Source organism: Drosophila serrata, unplaced genomic scaffold, assembly GCF_035046125.1.
Source record: "Drosophila serrata isolate PLE 108 unplaced genomic scaffold, ASM3504612v1 contig_128, whole genome shotgun sequence".
NCBI classification, from domain to species: Eukaryota; Metazoa; Arthropoda; class Insecta; order Diptera; family Drosophilidae; genus Drosophila; species Drosophila serrata.
In genome coordinates, this window is record NW_028257026.1 from 105,934 (window position 1) to 126,732 (window position 20,799).

The 20,799-nt window shown below is 41.2% G+C and overlaps 1 long non-coding RNA gene and 1 pseudogene across 4 annotated transcripts in view; both read right to left on the minus strand.

Moving 5' to 3' along the window:
* LOC147644614 (uncharacterized) overlaps nt 1-20,799 on the minus strand; it is a 212,046-nt gene that overhangs the window by 85,396 nt on the left and 105,851 nt on the right. For 2 of the 3 annotated variants that reach the window (XR_015270188.1, XR_015270189.1), the window contains one exon: nt 9,822-9,908. This is a non-coding gene — a long non-coding RNA (uncharacterized LOC147644614). Of the gene's footprint in view, nt 1-9,821; nt 9,909-10,077; nt 10,136-20,799 lie in introns of those variants that run through there. The other variant, XR_015270190.1, reaches the window with a different exon arrangement.
* LOC147644616 (uncharacterized) lies at nt 13,839-19,380 on the minus strand (annotated as a pseudogene). Its single transcript, XR_015270195.1, has 2 exons — nt 19,275-19,380; nt 13,839-16,901 (listed from the first exon to the last, which is right to left on the minus strand). The product of XR_015270195.1 is annotated as an uncharacterized LOC147644616 (transcript).

The following is a 20,799-nucleotide window of genomic DNA, read 5'->3' on the forward strand; positions in this document are numbered from 1 at the left end:
TCAGCCAGCATCATCACGTTCATCATCGCATTCATCGTCGCATTCATCATCCCAACCTAATCACCGTTCATCGAACCCTCCACCAAGCCCCACAGATATTTTGCCTGTTGATTACGTGTTGCTTCCAACCGCGATCATATATTTGAGAAACAAGGCTGGAGAATTTATGCCTTGCCGAGCAATCTTAGACTCGGCTTCTCAACTAAACTTCATAACGTCTCGTCTAGCGAATCAACTTAATTTGAATTGTAGAAAGTCGCATACCCTAGTCGCTGGGATTGGGGCATCCTCTTTGAATGCTGATACGGCAGTCGACATTGTAGCGCAATCCCATGATGCAAGCTATCGTGCCTCATTCTCCGCGGTTGTGACTGACAGTATCGCTGATTATCAGCCTCATTTTAACATAAATGCCACATCGTGGAAAATTCCGCAAAATATTTCGCTTGCTGATCCTCATTTTAATCGGTCAGAGCGGATTGAACTTATAATTGGTGCTGGACTCTTCTTCAAAATAATGGCTACGGGACAAATTTATTTGAGTAGCGCGTTGCCAACCCTTCAGAACACCAAACTTGGTTGGATCGTGTCTGGAGGGCTGCCGAGTGCGTCAACTCCTCAGTCTGTCTCAGCTGCCGTCGTCAAGGATCCTAGGAATCATTTTGATGGTGGCACACTTGCTGCCGTAGGAAGGCCAGCTGCCTTCTTGACCCCATTTCGGAAAAGTCGTTGGCTAATTGGAGGCCACAAAATCGCAAATGCGTATCAAGCCGTTCTGCCCCACGATGCCGATATAGTTGAAACAGTACCTCTTCCAACGGGGGGAGTATGTTCGGAGCAGACCGCTAGCGCCTAATTGTGCGCGCATGGGTGTATGGCTGCACCTGCTGCGCTCTTAGCTTCTCTCTTTCGTTATCTATTTATCTATCTCTTCTTCTTCTGTCGCCTTATCTTTATGCTAAGCTACATTGTAAGCGTTTTGATATATATGTTAAAAACTAAGCATTCGATCGGTAGTTGCAGCTCCGACCAGAGAAGTGAACAAAAATAAAATACAGCATATAATCGACCTATTCGTGCGTTCGTAGTTATTGCTCAAGGGTGGCAAATTTGTTGTCTTCCCCATAAACAGCCGGTTTTACTCCTCGCCGGCGCCGGGAACGCCGCGAGGGGTGGGGATCGGGCCATCAAGCTGCTCTTCCTGAATGCAGCAGGATCCCCCTTGTCCATTACCGTCTCCTGGCTTGGTGCAGTACCTACCGAGGCGACCAAGTCAGCCACCGCCTCGACGGGGTGTGATGGAGTGTTGGGTAGGGCCTCCAGAATCCTTGCCCTAGCCGTGGGTTTCCCCACGGGAGGATTTCCACTTTTGTGGCTGCCACCTGGAGTATTTATGTTATATTCCGACATTCCAGTAAAGGGTGCATTGTCGCCCAATGCAAGGCTGCATTTTACACCTTCTGCCAGGTTCTTTGGCTGCCGGCCACTATGGCACAGGCGCAGACCAGGTAGTCGCCCACTGTGGGTCAGACGCTACCTGGGTTTGGAATTTATGTGCAGCTAACGCCTGCTGCCAGGCATTTACCACCGCCGGCCACTATGGCACCGACACGGATCACGCAGCCGCCCATTTTGGGACCGACGCTGCGAGGGGGTTTGGCCCAAACGGCCAGTGCACTTTCGGGGTCCCACGTTGGCCAGGAGTTTCCCCGTGACTGAACAGGTGAGAGTTATACCGCTCCTGCTCGGTCGCCAGAGCCCCGTTAGGAATGGTGAGCCGCGTAGCGTTGGGGATGGCAGTTGGTCAGATCCCTGACCTTTACCACACTCAGGCCTCCCAGTGCAGCTTAGGGCTTAGGTTTCACCTACTTCCCCTTACCCCTTGCCAAGGATCAAGGGCAGCAGCCCAAAAATGTATGCTACCTCCAGCATATGCAGAGCAGACGTGGGTGTCACAACATGGAGCTTTCTACAGCGTGAGAAAGGGCTTGACAGCGCCACCTGTCGCTCGAGTAGCCCGACGCCACCAGAGGCAGCGGGGGGCTGCCAGACCGGGTAGGTTTCTGGCACCCCACAACACTAGACCCAGCTGATCTCGCCAACAGCTGACGTGACTAGCGAAAACTGCGGGGGCAGCCACGTTTACATCGGGAGAGGCAATTCGTGAAAGCAACAGAGGCAACAACAAACATGCTCTCACCACTCTCTCCGTCGACTCGGATCATTGGAATCCGAGGTTTGGTTTTTTTTCGGATCCTCCGCGAACGCCTGGGACCCGGCTCTGCACGTGAGTATCGCCGCCAGCTTTACGCAGCCTGCCGGCGCCCCGTGGCGCAGGGGACACTGCCGCAACCCGCGCACCAAACACAAATTGCGGGAGCACCACCGCAGTGCAACCGCACTCGCGACTTGTTCACACACCATGTTCCACCGAGTGTGTGTCACTTCGTGTGTGCATGCAGATTTACTTGTTTGTGTATTTAATTGAGATTATTTCTTAAATTTAATTGTGCTGCTGGGACTTGCATTTGCATTTGCATTTTTCTTTTTGCATTCCTTTTGTGCCTTTCTCGTTTAGCCGTTGTATGCGCGGTCACGGCAGCAAAACGTTGCTTGCTTCCCCGCTCTCTTGCTTATTTTAAGCAGCTTTATCGTTCTCTCTTGCTTATCTTCATAACATTTAAGTATAGTGGTAAATCCCAAATATGAATTCTTAATTGTCTATGTCGCCAAAACCTGCAAAAAGCCCATTACTGCAGGTGACCTTAACATCGGATACTGGCCGTGCGACAACATCTTGCACGCCAAGTGCATTGGAATTGCAGTTTGGACGGTGGACGATATAAGGAAAAACATCGGCCAACGTTACTACTGCGAACCCAGTCGCGAGGTGGAGATGGAGATGGTGTCCCTCATGCAGCAAACCGAGGGCGGTTTTAAGGACATATTATCTAGTTTTCGCAAAACTCATGATATGTTCTTGGCGCTGAATACCCAATTTAATAGCCTTACGCTACTGAATGAGTCTTCCAGGCGGAAAGAACCGCAATTGGTGATCAGCATCTAGGCGAATCTCAAAAACCCGCGAACAACAACAGCAGCAGCCTCCCTCGGCACAGCCCTCTGCCATGCCAAAAGCCCTTATAGCGGTTCCACTGACGAGACATATTTTTGTTTCGCGACTTTCCAAGGCAAGACCAGAGCCGATAAAAAAAAGATTTCGGTGGTAAAGATGGAATTTTCTTACGTTAGGGATATTTTATCTTTCAAAATAAATGTCCCTAACGAGTTCTTTAACACGATTTGCTCTAACTAACTTATGTTCTGATAGCCTTTCGTTTGCTTTTCAGGTAAGTGTGCTCACAGAATCCTGGTTAAAGCTGGAGATTTTCATTTTTAATATCGGTTGACTCCTCTATTTAAAAACTTTATTTTTATTACCTGTACCTACATTCCTCCATTATCGGAACTCCCATTTAGTGGAACCACATTTCATACAGATGGTTTCCGGTAGACTTTTGGATAGAGACCAGTTGGTAGTCCTAGGTGATTTTAATATCTCTGGGGCTACTTGATGCTCAAATAGTTCCACAAATACTCTCCTAAGCTCTGCACAACATGATTTTAATACTGGCTTGTTAAAATTTCGCTGTCTCAAGTCAACCATCTACGAATTTCCTTAGAGCGCATGAGTTAGTGGCACCTCTGACGCAACCCGAAGATCCGTATCATCCTTTTTTCTATGTGACTCTCGATGTTGGGCCTGGCTGACAGAATATATCTAACTGTCCATCCAAAGAAGTCCGTTGTTTCCGAAAGACGGACGGCTCAATAATTTTATTTCAGAATTTAATTGGTCCAAAATATATATGTGTTCTGATTGTACTGAGTGATGTCGCGGATATTTTTTACAATGCCATGAAGTCATTTATTATTGGATGTGTTCCGTTAAACTATCCGCCAATCTCGAAAAAGCCTCCATGGTTTACTAATGAGTTTTGTCGCCTTAAACAAATAAAATCGAGGATGTATGCGAAATTTAATATCTCTGCTTCTAGATGAGCCCTTTCCTCTTATTTATCTGCTCAGTCAAGCTTTCCTGTGCTGAACGGGCAGTTTGACTCGTTGCAGGGTCTAGTTCTGTCAGAACCCAAAAGAGATTTATAATTTTGTTAACACTAAGCGTATGATTAAATCAAATCCTACCTCGCTTTCATTTCAAATCACTACCGTAAATAATTATCTGGCAATAGCCGATCTATTTTCGCAGTTATTTAAACCAACTTATTCAAACTTTCTGGACTCAAATCAAACTTATTCCTACGACATATCCAAAACAAACTTAATTTTCTGTCCTAGCCTAAACGAAAGCTCTCTTATTTTAGATCTTCATTGTGTCAAGCCAGTTTTTCGCGTGGTCCCGACGGAATTCCTGGCTGTATGCTCAGGTATTGTGCTGACGCCCTATACATTCCCCATCTAAAATTGTTTACTTTATCCTTAGAAACCTCCCCCTTTCTCTACCAAAAATGTATCAAATCGGATGCCAACAAATATAGAGAAATCTCTAAGTTGTCGGCCATCCCAAAACTTTTCGAAACTATAATAATTCCTTATTTGCAGCACCTTTGTAGATCAGTTATTTCTCCATGTCACGATGATTTTATTAAGCGAAGATCAACAACAATAAATCTTTTGAAGCTCTCTTCCTATATTATAAATGGCTTCCATACATTCTGTACATTATTTATTAACGACCTGCCCAAAGTTATGACTAACTTATTCTTACACTATTAGAATCCTCCTATTTAACTTACCTTCCATAGCCAACCTTAGAACTATACTTGACATTTATCTATAACCTCATTCATTCCATGCACCAAGTAAAAGTACTAGATCCTAGATACCTTTAGTGTTGCACCACTGTATAACCTCCGTTGAATTGCATGAACATTTTGGAGTATTGTATGCAAATTATACCGATTTGTACACATTAATCTCTAACGTAGAAAGCCTACCGAAACTAAAAACTTTAATTCTAGCCCATTTAGTACACATGCAGGCAAGGAATTTATCAGCACGCCAGTAGTTAATTTCCTCGTCCTCTTTTCTATATTTCGTATCGCGCCTACTGACACTTAACCCAACAGGCCCATGCCTGGTTTCATATGAGCCACTTTTATTACTGACCGTAGTGCATCAACGTCAATTTAAAAATTTAAAAGCAGAGTCTTCGCAGAATCGCATAAAAGAAACACCGTAAAAGTTGCAGAAGGCGAGTGCAGGTGTGGAAAGCCGTAGCAGAACCAAAAAAAGCCGGTAACAGTACAAAGTGTTAAATCATCGCTAACTTTAAGTGTGTCTTGATTTTTGTACTGATGTAAACTCCGCCGTGGTTATAAATATAAGTATTCCATTATATTTTTTTAAATGTCATAATTTCTTAAATCTTATAATCCTAATTCATAAACTCGCCTCCCTGATCTCCCGGTGCAAATCTCAAATATAAGACTATAAAAACCTACATATTTAAAACAGGAAAGGAAGCTAGCTTCAGCACGCCGAAGTTTATATACCCTTGCAGAAAGAACTTCGATGACTAGGAATTAATACAATATAAATTATACAAGCTAAAAACCTAGTTTCTAAAATCGTTGACAAAGAAGATGCAAGCTCAGTACATATGGCGAAACCGGGTGAAGAAACCTGAAGTTCAATTTACTACCAACTCAGGAAACTTCCGGATTAGTGTTCCCAAGATCGCTACCCAAAAGATGCAAGCTCATCGCACGTGGCTTACCATACTTAGGGCATCTGCCAATGTGGAAATCAATGCATTGACCAATGGTAATTGGAAGCGGCCAATAGTTACAAATCGTCATAACCGGCTAATGAGAACAAAGAACGTCAGCGGAAAAACAAAGAACATCAGCGGAAGTAATGACGGCGGCAGAGACGGTGACAGCGATGGAGCAGCAAGCAGCTTATATAAACGATTGTTAAGCTTAAGCAAATTTAGTTTTTAATCCAACTCAAAATAATAAAGATTATTTTTTAATAAAAAAATAACTAATAATCTTTAACTGGCGCCCGAACAGGGACCTGGTTCTAATCCTCGAAAGGTGCCAAGTTCCGCGTCGATCGGTAAAAAAAATAACTCCGCCTAATACGTGATGAGTGAAATCCAAACAACGCGAACCGGAGGAGCGAAAACAGTTGCTACCCCTAGTGTAAAGGAATTGTAGCTGGAGGAAAGACCGGGACAGAAATTATTGCCGAGATTACTTTAGTACCCGTTCGGAGGGAACGTGAGAAAAGCTATAGAGGAGGCCCCCAGTAGACCCACACTCGTGAGGAATCGCCGCAGAGTGGGACAAAAAGGGATCCGCCAAGTCTATCGTCACGAGAGCACGCCGAGGAATGTTATTTGTGTAAGAATAGTTTTAAGTACACTTGGAAAAAATAATAACATCGAAAAGAAATGAACAAAATTCAAAATTAAGAATTCTCAACAACAGTAAGGAAACGAAATTCGAACTATTTACTAATTATTTGAGATTCAACTTCTGATTTTTGAGTGAAAACAAAATCAAAATCTTCTATCAATAACACTGAAAAGAAATTAACACAATTAGCAATTAAGAATTCTCAACAAAAATAAGAAAACAAAATTCGAACTATTTACTAATTATTTAAGATCCAACTTTTGATTGTGAGTGAAAACAAAATCAAAATCCTTTATCAATTGTCCATATATCAAAATGACCGAATAAGACTTAGTTGACAGACTCTCAAACCGTACAGGACCTTCTTCAAGCACACGACTAAACGCACGAATTATAACAGAGAGTGAGATTGAGGAAAACATAAAAATAGTTCTAGAGAAAAAACCTCGGTAACTTGGTAAAGGAAATATTAAATCCGAATAAGGACTTCTCTAAATATGAAGTTCAGGAAATTAAGAAAGAATTTGCACACAATTTAAGTGAGTTAGATAAATTACCAGATATTGTCCGATCGCTTAGAGATTATTCAGGAAACAAAACTGAATATTCATCATGGAAAAAAGGTGTCACCGGGCTATTAAGCTTCAATGAAAACGAAATGGTTTCACCTAAATATTACGGAACCCTCTTAGCAATTAGCAATAAATCAATTAGGCTCAGAGCTCGGAAGAAATTCAAAATCTAAAAGTTATTGCTTTTTTTCTTAAAAAATAAAAATACAATTAATACCAGAAGAAATAACTAATATAATACACGCAATTACATGGGCAAAATCAAACACATTTGTATTTACAACCACAGAAACCACAAAAGTAGAAGATATTTTCAGAAAGGAAAATAACTTATTTTTGAGCGTAGAGTTTCCTAAGGTCAAATAAGCCACAAATGGTAACTACCTCCTTTACATTATTAGCTTACCAACCATAAAAACAGACAACTGCAGAAAGCAATAAAGAAAGCCCAAATTATAAATGATATAAAACACGACAATTTGTTAAAATGTAAGAAACAACTATTTGCAATAACAGAACCATGCGAATCCCATAATGATAAGACTATTTGTAACTCAGAAAAATTGTTAGATTTAAGTAATTCATTACTTGTGTAACTGCACTACTAAATTTAAGGGAACCCTGATAGTAATAATAGGCATGGCCACAGCACTCCTACGAAAACGTAAACAGATGGAAAGACAACCGCCCCTCTTCCGGAAATGCAAGAAAAGCCTACACAATCCGGACCGGTAGTCTTTTACGTTGCGACCGAGGACAGTCGAGTTTAAGGAGGGAAGAGCTAACAACCTAGTTTCTAAAATCGTTGACAAAGAAGATGCAAGCTCAGTACATATGGCGAAACCGGGTGAAGAAACCTGAAGTTCAATTTACTACCAACTCTGGAAACTTTCGGATTAGTGTTCCCAAGATCGCTACCCAAAAGATGCAAGCTCATCGCACGTGGCTTACCATACTTAGGGCATCTGCCAATGTGGAAATCAATGCATTGACCAATGGTAATTGGAAGCGGCCAATAGTTACAAATCGTCATAACCGGCTAATGAGAACAAAGAACGTCAGCGGAAAAACAAAGAACATCAGCGGAAGTAATGACGGCGGCAGAGACGGTGACAGCGATGGAGCAGCAAGCAGCCTATATAATCGATTGTTAAGCTTAGGCAAATTTAGTTCTTAATCCAACTCAAAATAATAAAGATTATTTTTTAATAAAAAAATAACTAATGATCTTTAACTTACATATTTATGTTAAAAATCAATGCAGTAATGCTTGCTTTCATTTCATTCACCTATTTATTTTATATTTACCATTTGACATTCACAGATTGGAATTATTCCTCTTTAACTTTATCTATATAGTCGTCCGTTCCATAGAAGACTAACTACATAGTTTCATTCTGATAGCTTTAAAACTGAGAGACTAGTTTTCCTAAAAACGGACAGACGAACAGACGGACATACCTAGATCGACTCGACTGTTGATGCTGATCAAGAATATATATACTTTATATGGTCGGAGGTGCCTCCTACACTGCGTTGCAAACTTCTGACTGAAATTATAATACCCTGCAAGGGTATAAAAAACATATTACAATTTTATAGTAATTTGACGATACATTAGCTAAATATATTGTCGTCGATCTAGCTTCGATTGTGATATATGATATGTATGTAGCTAAAAAACTGCAAGACTAGCTTACATTGTAATTGACAGACGTACAGGCAGATGAACAGGCAGCGTGATTGCAGACTGGCAGATAGATAGACAACAAAACTTAGACTTCTTGACAAAATTATTTCATGCTTGGATATAATAAACAAAACTTATATTAGATTAATATTTGTCTCGTAACGAATAATAATTTATAAAACATATACATAATTTTTGTTTCTTTAATTTTCAGAGTGATGCTCAAGTGAGTCTATTTTTATACCCTTGCAGGGTATTATAATTTCAGTCAGAAGTTTGCAACGCAGTGAAGGAGGCACCTCCGACTATATAAAGTATATATATTCTTGATCAGGATCAACAGCCTAGTCGATCTACCCATGTCCGTCTGTCCGTCTGTCCGTCTGTCCGTTTCTACGCAAACTAGTCTTTCAGTTTTGAGGCTATCTGAATGAAACTTTGTAGTTAGCCTTCTATATACTCTTACTCGTATATATGTCGGAACGGGCCGGATCGGACGACTATATCATATAGCTGCCATAGGAATGATCGGAAAATTTTTACAAAAAAAATCTTAACTTTTTCAGTTTTAAATAGAATTGGATCAAATTTGAGATATAGCCATTTCTTATTATTCTACAATTTTTGTGTAAAATTTTATATTTATCGGACTACTATATCATATAGCTCCCATAGGAACGATCCAGAAATTAATACAATTAAAAATTATAACTTTTTCGGTTTTCAACAGATTTTCATCAAATTTTAGGTATAGCCATTTTATATTAGTCTTAAATTTTGTGTCAAATTTCATGAAAATCGGACGACTATATCACATAGGTGCCATACAAACGATCGTTTTATGTAGAGGAAAAATGCAAATCTGTGAATGTAAAACTGCAAATATAATATGTATAGGTGAATGAAATGAAAGCAGGTATTACTTCATTGTTTTTTAACACAAATATATATCATTTATATTGTACGGATTCCTATTCATAGAAGTTCTATCTGCAAGGGTATATAAACTTCGGCGTGCCGAAGTTATCTTCCTTTCTTGTTAAATTTTATAATACACAATCTATACAGTTGAATACTGATAAAGTCTAAATATAATCCAAAATAAAAACTTACTCATTCTTGTTGGTTATATATCCAAGTAAATAAGTTGGATTTCGTATTTTTCACTGCCTTTAGTGCTAATGAAACGGACTCTGAAAACTTAATACAAAAAATTATTTAAAATATGAATTCATTTTTCATATCATTATTATTAAGTTTGGTATATATCAATTTAATTCAAAAGGCTCCAGCTATACCCTCCCCGTGTATCATGCCCGATATTCCGAACCAGGACTGGATTCCGGTGGTTGCAAGCTAATCAACCTACCTTACGGAGTCAGTTTAAACGGAACAACGGGCATTGAACTAAAAGCGGCAAAGGGGTCCTGGTAGCATTAATGCAAGCCCGATTCACAGAACAATTTTTTCAATACCAAAACGCACCAGGACCAGGAAATCAAGAAACGAAAAAAAAATTAAAAGTTATTATTTTTATAGCTGCTTTTTTATCAAATAAAATGTTAATTTTAAATTATTTAAATTATGTTCTCTTTAATAATTTCCATTTGATTTTTATAATACAACTTATTAGTAAACCAGCCAAAGTGTTTAAGCATCCAATCCCGACTTCAGACCCAAGCCGCCCCATCGTCAGAGGAGAAGGCGGAGCTCATTAGCCCGAGCTAAAGATCGAAAAAGCAGGCTGTATGACCTGCATGCTGGTGGAGGTCAAAGCGAGAAAGCCCAAAAAGAAGATTCCGAATTGCGATTGTTTGTGTCACTTCTGATACGGATGTTGGAAGACCTCCGCTCCTCCTTTAGAATCAGGTGGGACGACTTGATCAAGAGATCCGAGAGGAAAACCCAAAAGATAACCGCCTATGAAGACGACATAAGCATAATAACTACCCTCAGCTCTATTATGCAGTCAACACTCTGGGAGATATATTAGTGGCGGATAGGTACGACTTTCTATTAACGGTAAGAAGGATATCATTCTCTTTACCCGAAAATTCAAGTAAAATATCTCGGCATTGTACTAGACACCAAGCTGGCATTGAAAAATCGAATGAGGATAAGTTTTCACAGAACAGTTGAATTGAATTGCTTAATACCTCAACATCGACGGCTCCACTAAGAAAGAGAAGTAGGAGGCTGTCGTATAAGCAGCTAAGATAATGCAGCATATTCTAGGGTGAAATCTTCAGCATTAGGAAGGCGACAGAGCTTGCGCAGAACCGGGCCTTCAGGAGAAACTCGTGCCCCACTTGCCTTCACCAAAACGACCTCTTTTCTCGAACTCTTAAAAACTGCGTAATTAACCGCAAGGTTCTTACAAAAACTTCCGGACAACCAAAGGGCATTCATAGCCCCATGAGGGCCAAACGGTTTAACCTAACGTAACCTAACCTATTTATTGTAACGACGTCACATTTTACCCTACATATGAACATACATGCTGCTCACAGAAGGGAGCGAATGAATGGATTGAGAGAACATAGAGACAGCGGAGCAGTGTTGTCAGATCTCTCCGTCAACTGTCCGGCCTCGGCGGAAACATCTCCCTCGGCCTAAACATCCCCCATGGGTCATCCCGGACCGGCAAGTTGCAGCACTGGAGGTACTATCCTCGAATGCGAACCTTCCGCTAGTTCGTCAATTTCCGGAGGGAGATCTCCCCTCTCAAACGAAATTTTATCTGCTCCTGAGGCAGGGGCTGATTCAGTTATCAGGCTCGGGAGGGTGAAAGTTGGCTGGACTAGGTGTCGCCTTGAGGAGATTGAGTTCCGTTCCAAATGCTTCCGTTCCCTGGAATCAGAGCACAAAGCGGCCAGATGCACCAGAACTTCTATAGAAGCAGATCCTTCTTCAAATGCGTCCAACAGGGGCATAAAATAGGCGAGACCAAAAACAGCCGTAGTTAGTTTAGAAGCACTAACATAAAGCGTACTAAAACAATTCACTGAGAAGGCAGACTCGAATGTGGACAGTTCTGGCAAGGCAGAGCTGTGGGCATGCGGATCAGCTAAAAGGAAACTAACTTCAGCACACCGAAGTTTATATACCCTTGCAGATAGAACTATGATCACTAGAAAATAATACAATATAAATTTTATTCATTTTTGATAAAAAAAATTTGGTAACGCCTGCTTTCATATCAATCAAAAAAAATTGTGTATCTACCGTTTTTTTCTAGTTTTTTATTTTTTTTTTATATATAATGGACGTTTGTGCACTAAGTTTAGTACTCTCAAGTGTCCCGTATGAAATCAGGCATGGGCGTGTTGGGTTCAGTGTTAGTAGGCACGATAGGAAATTTACTACTGGCGCCCACGAGGGCGCAACGCTACTAAAGTAGACTAAGTCGCATTCAGAGCCGGCGTCAGACAAAAGCTGCCCTATCCGAAGGGGAGAAGGTAAAGCTCACATGGGCCGAGCAAAGGATCGAAGAAAGCAGACTCCAATTCACCAAGCTTCCCATTTTGGCATCAAAGCGGCGGTTTCGCCAACAAGGTGGAGGAGATGCTTGCCACCAAACGGCAACGCTCTGCAGAAGGCCAGTGAGGTGACCAAAAATGATCGTGGCACTCATTGGCAGGAGCGATGAGAATGGCAAGATGACCAAGTGCATGCGCAGCTCGTTGTGTCATTGATTATACGAGTGGAGGAAGACCCTGTAGCGCCAGTGCCCGCATTCCTAAAGTGTATGGATGACCCGACGAGAAAGTGGCTGACCAAAACGGCTGAACCGCCGAACTCATACGGAAGGGTCTTCAAGTTAACCTCATTATAGCTCGGATGACCTGACTGTGGCCTACTGGTAGTTTCCTGCTACATGGCACACAATTGGCCGGACCCACCAGAAGAACTCAGGAGCCAAGCCAAAAAGACCAGCAACTGCTCGTGGGTGCAGACGCCAACGCGCAACACAGCGTGTGAGGACGCCCCGATATAAACGACAGAGGTGAGTCTCTTTTAAACTTTATACTTTCCACTAATTTATATATAGCAAACATGGGGGAGGAACACACCCTTGTAGATATAACACTCGCAGCGTCCACCCTTCTCAGACCAAAAGTACATACATTTCCAACACGAATTCGATCACTCTCCAAAACTAATAGTCTTAAGAAACCGCCGGAACACTAAATAGGGAAGGTTCAAAGAAGTAATCGCTAGGAAGTTCGCTACTTGTCCGGGCACAGTAAAATCTGAAAATGATATAGAAAAGTCTTTAGAGACAATCTTAAAGGAATTACTAGGCGCATATCACGCAACATGCTCGATTTTACAAACAAAGAAAAGGACCAGACCACTCTGTTGGAACAGGAACCTTTCGCTCCAACGCGATAACCTCAGAGCATTTTCAAACTCGCCAAGCAGGCGAAGGATGATATAATCAACGAGGAATACAAAAACCTGCTAAGGAATTACAAAAAGAAAATACGCAGGGCGCAAATAAGCTCTTGGAGAAACTTCTGCTCCAACATAGAGACGTCCACAAAAACGGCTAGACTACGGAAGTTTCTTTTAAAGCAACCCACCATACAGAGTCAGCTCAACCGCGACAATGGACAGTGACCTGAGGGCAGCGAAGAGACCCTAACAGCACTAATGCACGCGCACTTCCCAGGTTGCACAGAGATCAACGATGCCAACGAGCACCAGGTACTAGCAACTAGGGAAGAGCACCTCCCAAAAGATCTCATATCCTCTAGAAGAATCCACTTTGCTATATACTCCTTCGCGGAGATAAAAGCAAAAGGACTAGACGGAATATTTCCTCCAAGGCTACACTCAATTTACATAGCTATACACATTGTCTTCCTGCCCAAAGCAGAATAGAGCAGCCACGTCAGCCCTAAGGACTACATGCGGATAAGCTCCATTCTACTCAAGACGCTAGAAAAGCTGCTGGACCTATCAGAAACTATGTGGGCAGATAGCTGTCAACCAACAAGCATGCGTATACAAAAGGGAAATCAGTGCAGACGGCACTGGTTCGAGAGGAAGGCCCCGAAGATAATAGCCTATGTTGACGGCTTAAGCATAATTATGCCTTTGGCTCTGCCGATGGCTTTTCCGGTATGTGGCTCTGCCGTGGTGTGGCACTGCCGTTGTATGATCATGTGGCTGTAGAGCCCTAGACGAACTTAGTACAGGTTGCCCTTAGCGGATCGTTGTCAACTCTTAACTAATGATTACTCAAATATTTCAAATTACTACTTACCTTTTATCTCCTATCTTACATTTACAGACTAAGTACATATATTTGTGGGCAGCCGAATTGGTTCCCCAAATTTTGATTAAGTCATGGGAGTATTTGTGGAATTATTTGAGGACCAATTATATCAGGAGAGGTTAGATAAACCAAAAACTACTAAAAGGTCACGATCGCCAAAACCATAATAGACGAACTTGGTGGAACTGACATACCTCGGAGGGACACATCTCATGAAGGGAGTCTACCGCTCGTCTCTGGGTGATAAATATGAACATCATATTGGGTGAAATCAATATGGGCGGCCTGACATTATAAACAAAATAATGTATTATATGGGCGGATTCATAATGACACCAACTGCAGAGGGCATTTTAAATTATCCGTGCCAAAAAAAGTATCTTTTATGGTTAGATTTTTTTTTCCTTTGACCAAAATTGATAGATTCCTTAAGATCCAATCGCAAACTGCAACGGCATTCAAACTTTGACTTAAATATTTTTAATATTAACGTAAAATTGTAGTCACTGTGCATGGGGGCGATACTGCCGCTAAAAAATCTTTGGAAAATGAGCAAACGAAAAAAAAGTCTGACTACGCTTAAACATAAGAGCCGCGCTCCCAACTGATAAGCTAAGCTCAACAGTGCGGAAGCGGAGCAGCGAGTGAAGGATGGGAAATCGTGAATGGGCGATCTAAAATACCGTTAGAGGAGAGCGGAAGTACGTAGATTCGCTTGACGGGTAGTGCACAAAGGCCCGATATACGGGAGAGCAAGAGCGGCCGAGCCCTTGGAAGCTCTGTGGACAGAGGTGGCATAAACAGTCACTCACCCACAGATGGTGGCAGACTTACTATGTTGTTTATTCTATGTAACTTGAATATTTTTATTTGCAATTTTTTTATGTCAAGCATAAAATGGTTCAAACCTTTAATTTAATTTGAAATAACTTAATTTAAGGGCGAACTAAAACAATCGTACGACTACACCAAAAACAACAAAAAGAACTTGTCAAAAGACAAGTAGCAGCTATGATTACGATCGTTTTATTGGCGCTACCCAAATTATCAGACCACTTGCTAATTATCACTAATTCACTTGGTGCCTTGCCCAACATCTCGACAATAACCCAATAACTGTAGAGACACAAATATTAATTTATGATTATTTTGTTTATAAATTATTTATTTATTTTTTTTAATACAATTTTAAATTCTTTTATATTATTAAAGAACAAAAACAAAATAAATTTACACTGAATCTGTACTTTCCTACATATAATTTAAGTTATTATTTGATTTTTTTATTTGAATAGTTGCATAACTTATATTCAAAATTCATATATATATAGTGACATATCCACAGCCCCATAGACTTTAGTACATGCCTACTTATTCCACATATATGTACACCCATGAATCATCATCGAATGATAACCATACAGTCATCGGACACCACAACTCCACACGAGTCCGACAGTAGAATAAACACAAGTCCCCAGTAGTAGACTAAACAATTTTATTGTCTAAACATCCTTTCCTATTTGTCGCGGTCACACGCTCAAAGTTCGGACTCGTTAGCTCGAAAACAAAATTATCAAATTTCAAAAGAGCACTTGTATCCAAGAGCGAATGCACTTGAATCCAAGAGAAATTAAAGAATCAATTAAGCTCTCTCTCAGAATCTTACGAAATCCATCAAGATCCACAAAAGCTCGAAACCGAGGCTTGATCGTCACCCATCCTAGTTCAATAAGCAGAGTTCAGTTTGAGACACGAAATTATTCGGTCGGTGTTCTTCTCATAAAAATATCTTGAAAATTATTCGGTTAAATAGAAAACAAATAATTTTTTTAACTTTCGAATAACCAAGTATGATAATCCTGATGATAACCCATTGCAGCCTGATACGTGAAGGAAAATTCAATCTTTTCAAAGGAATTAATATTAGGATTTCTGACAATACTTCATTTTAGGGATTTCACTGGCGTTAACATCTGGTATCCCTTTCGTGGAAATCAGTTTTCTCCATAAGACGAACAGCAGTGAAACGGTGATCAGCGCCAAAGTAGATAAGGGGGTGAAGGAGGAAAATACCCCTTTTGGGGACGTCATACATCCACTGAAGATTTTGAACGTCGACATCGTTGACATAACCCAAGGAAAGTTGGTACTCTGTGGCCGTCAGAATGGTCAGTACGGGTGCCATTAGATGACTTATTGTGTGGGTGCTCCTGTTGCGGACCTCAACTGTCTCATTGTCGAACTGCACAATGAAAGTTGCCTCCAGATGGTATTTTCTTCGAGGTATCGTCAATGACCCGTTAAAGTCAGAAAGGAAAAGTCTACGGTCTTCGACAAGTTCGACTAGCTCTAAGTTATTACATAGGTATGGGCAAGAGGCATGCCCTCCCTTTAGTAGCCCGAATCTTCTTCCAGCCTTACCAAATAATATTCTTGGCAAACGGGAAACAATCACCGATCACTGCGAATGTCTCTTTGTCTTTGTTTTCCGCCAAATATAGTGGAGTACAAGTGTATAAACTGGTAAGTTGCGTTTTCCACCGCCATTCGCGAGTATTGGGCGGCTAAGCTCCACCGCTTGTACTGCGTTTTGATACAAGAAAATGACCACTTAGGCGAGGATGGTCCCGATCTCCGCATGGTCCAGTAGGTTGAAATTGGCCACTCGAGTCTTGGCCAGTTGGTATGTTCTCAAATACTTGGTCTGGCAGAATAATGACTTTATGTAGTATCGCAGGGGTCGCATTTGTCTTCATCGATGGCGTTCACTTGGGCGATGACTGCATTGAGCTGCTGGATCGATTGGTGGATGGAGTCGAAGATCTTTGAATTTATTCGTACTTGCTAGTCGTTGTTCTTTGTCAAGCTTGTTTATGAGTTCAAAATGGTGTTCAAGTCATATGCGTCTGTTTTTTTTTTTTTATTGGACGTTAATGTACTGCGGTCAGTACATTCAAGTGGCCCGTATGACACCAGGCACGTGCCTGTTTGGGTTAGGTGTTAGTAGGGGCGATGGAAAATATAGGACAGAATACGAGGAAATTTACTACCGACGTGCTGCCAGGTTGCTTGCTTGCATGTTTACAAAGTGTGTTAGTATTAAAGATTTTAATTTGGGAAGGGTATCTACGTTAGAGATTAGTGTGTACAAATCATTATAATTAGCACATGACACTCTAAAAGGTTCATGCAGTTCGAAGGAGGTTCTACAGTGGTGCAACACTAATGGGATATAGGATCTAGTAGTTCTACAACAAGTCAGAGCTTTCCACATCACAATGAATAAAGTTAAAAATAAAGGTTATTCCTAGCATCGGTCTACGATTGGCTAAGAGTAAGTTTATTAATAGGAGTCTATTTGAGTAGGAAGGTAATCTTTGGTTTGTATCCTAATTTAAACCGCGTAGAGCGAAAAGTAAAAAGTTCTTTTGAACCGACTCAATGCGTTTACTATGGACAACGTACTGAGGGTTCCAAACGCAGCATCCATATTCTGAGATAGGACGAACTAAAGAAGTATTTAAGGATTTAGTAACATAGGGGTCATTGAATTCCTTCGCCCACCGATTAATAAATCGAAGCACACCCCTGGGCCTATTCACCACAGAAAAAATATTATCAATAAAGTAAAGCTTTGGGTCCAATTAATTCTTTCCAAAGAGCAGCAGTTCAGCGTGTAAGTAGCAAGCTTAGGAACGACACGAGGGAATGTCTTTAAATTGCATTTCGAGCCATTTAAGTTTAATATATTTAGACTCCACCAAGTTTGACAATTATTGAGAACTGTTTGTAAATCCGACTGGCAGGCGACGTCATTGTATTACACGCAAATCTTGACGTTAATCAAGACTTTGGGCAGGTCATTTATAAATATCGTTCATAAATTATTCAGCCGTTCAAAGTCTGCCTTGCAAACACATAGGACTTTATTGGCTGGACGGTCAGAAATATTCTGTACGTCACACCCGATATCAAGGGTCACATCGACAGTTGGATGACAAGGATCTTCGGGCTGCGTCAGAGGCGCCCCTTGCTAAACTGACTCTCGCAGGACCAGAGAAGAAGCAAAGATCGGGCAAGCGCTGTAATGAATTTCGCACATGATTGACTTGAGACAGCGAAATGTCGAACAAGCCAGCGATAAAGTCATGTTGTGCAGAAGTTAAAAGAGTATTGGTGAAATTATTTGAGCACCAAATAGCATCAGGGATATTAAAATCTCCTAGGACTACCAACTGGTCTCTATCCAAAAGTCTTCTGGAAGCCATCTGAATAGCGGAAGGGTGATTCCAATAAAAAGAAAGTTCCAACAATGTTGGTATGTAGGAACAGGTAATACAAATGGAGCTACCTTTGATAGATTCGTTGCATTCCTCGAATAATGATAATTGATATTTCTGATGTGAGTGAGAACTCCACCCCCGCGTCTGATAGGGCGATCTAGCCGATATACCGTGAACACAGCTGGAAACACAACTGGTCGCAGTGGTATGATTAGGCCTGGAAAGAGTTATTCCTACAGGCCGCTTTTTCTTTTTCTTCGCTTCGAACTCCTTAACAATAACGTACTGTAGCCAGAAGTTGGGAGGTCAAATAGTGTTAAAAAGCTCATTAGGGACATTTATTTTGAAATATGAAATATCCCTAACGTAAGAAAATTTAAACATTTCCACCTTAATTTTTATTTTATCGGCACTGGTGTTGCCTTGTATAAAGGCGAGAACATCTTCAAATGTTTGATCAGGGGAGATCCGCGAAACAAAAATATGCCTCGTCGGTGGAACCACTATAAGGGCTTTTGGCAAGGCAGATTGGTTATCTGTTGTCGGCCGATATTTCGGGCCTAACTTTTAGTTGGGGTCCGTCTACGTGCTGCCCACCAATAGCAGTGTTTTTGCGCCTAGGAGACTCATTTAATAGCGTAAGACTATTAAATTGGGTGTTCAGGGCCAAGAACATATCAAAAGTTTTACGAAAACTCGTCAAAATGCCCTTAAAACCGTTTTTGGTTCGCCGCATGAAAGACATAATTTCCCTTTCTTAATCAATATGAAGATTAGAAGTAAAGAGTCACAGCGAGAGCGGGAGAGCATAGGAGATCAGATAATGTAAGAAGTGCAGCAGCACAACGAAAGTGAGAGAGTGGGAGAGCGTGGGAGATAAATAGAAAAAAAGTTTAGCTGTTGCGACGGAGCAAACAAAAGCTAAACGAAGAAGGCACAAAAAGGAATGCAAAATTACGGATCGAGGCCTACGAGATGATGTTCCATCTACTCTACCGATTCCTTCTGATGTTTCCTCCAAGAAGTGTCTTGCCAAGGCTTCGGTACGGGGGTCATTAAATTTTGCCGCCTCTTTCCTGACCTCTTCAATCAGCTCCACCATACTGACAAAGTCGTTAATATAAGCCAGTAAAAAAAACCCCATTAACACGCCAAACTGCGCTTAGCTGTAGGGGGACGATCAGCGCGTCGTATTTGAAGATGTTCAAGGCCTCCATTACGCTAATTAGGTTTAGGCTTACGATTTAAATCTGTTTTCCCTGAACTCGTTTTGATTGTAACTTTACCATTCTCTTGCACCTCTTCTGGTCTGAATCGCTATTTTACTTTGTGTTAATTTGCATATTGCTCAAGAAGACCTTGTTGCTTATATTCTATAGGGCGTCTAGCTCTAAGTTATTACATAGGTATGGGCAAGAGGCATGCCCTCCCTTTAGTAGCCCGAATCTTCTTCCAGCCTTACCAAATAATATTCTTGGCAAACGGGAAACAATCACCGATCACTGCGAATGTCTCTTTGTCTTTGTTTTCCGCCAAATATAGTGGAGTACAAGTGTATAAACTGGTAAGTTGCGTTTTCCACCGCCGTTCGCGAGTATTGGGCGGCTAAGCTCCACCGCTTGTACTGCGTTTTGATACAAGAAGTTGACCACTTAGGCGAGGATGGTCCCGATCTCCGCATGGTCCAGTAGGTTGAAATTGGCCACTCGAGTCTTGGCCAGTTGGTATGTTCTCAAATACTTGGTCTGGCAGAATAATGACTTTATGTAGTATCGCAGGGGTCGCATTTGTCTTCATCGATGGCGTTCACTTGGGCGATGACTGCATTGAGCTGCTGGATCGATTGGTGGATGGAGTCGAAGATCTTTGAATTTATTCGTACTTGCTAGTCGTTGTTCTTTGTCAAGCTTGTTTATGAGTTCAAAATGGTGTTCAAGTCATATGCGTCTGTTTTTTTTTTTTTTATTGGACGTTAATGTACTGCGGTCAGTACATTCAAGTGGCCCGTATGACACCAGGCACGTGCCTGTTTGGGTTAGGTGTTAGTAGGGGCGATTGAAAATATGGGACAGAATACGAGGAAATTTACTACCGACGTGCTGCCAGGTTGCTTGCTTGCATGTTTACAAAGTGTGTTAGTATTAAAGATTTTAATTTGGGAAGGGTATCTACGTTAGAGATTAGTGTGTACAAATCATTATAATTAGCACATGACACTCTAAAAGGTTCATGCAGTTCGAAGGAGGTTCTACAGTGGTGCAACACTAATGGGATATAGGATCTAGTAGTTCTACAACAAGTCAGAGCTTTCCACATCACAATGAATAAAGTTAAAAATAAAGGTTATTCCTAGCATCGGTCTACGATTGGCTAAGAGTAAGTTTATTAATAGGAGTCTATTTGAGTAGGAAGGTAATCTTTGGTTTGTATCCTAATTTAAACCGCGTAGAGCGAAAAGTAAAAAGTTCTTTTGAACCGACTCAATGCGTTTACTATGGACAACGTACTGAGGGTTCCAAAC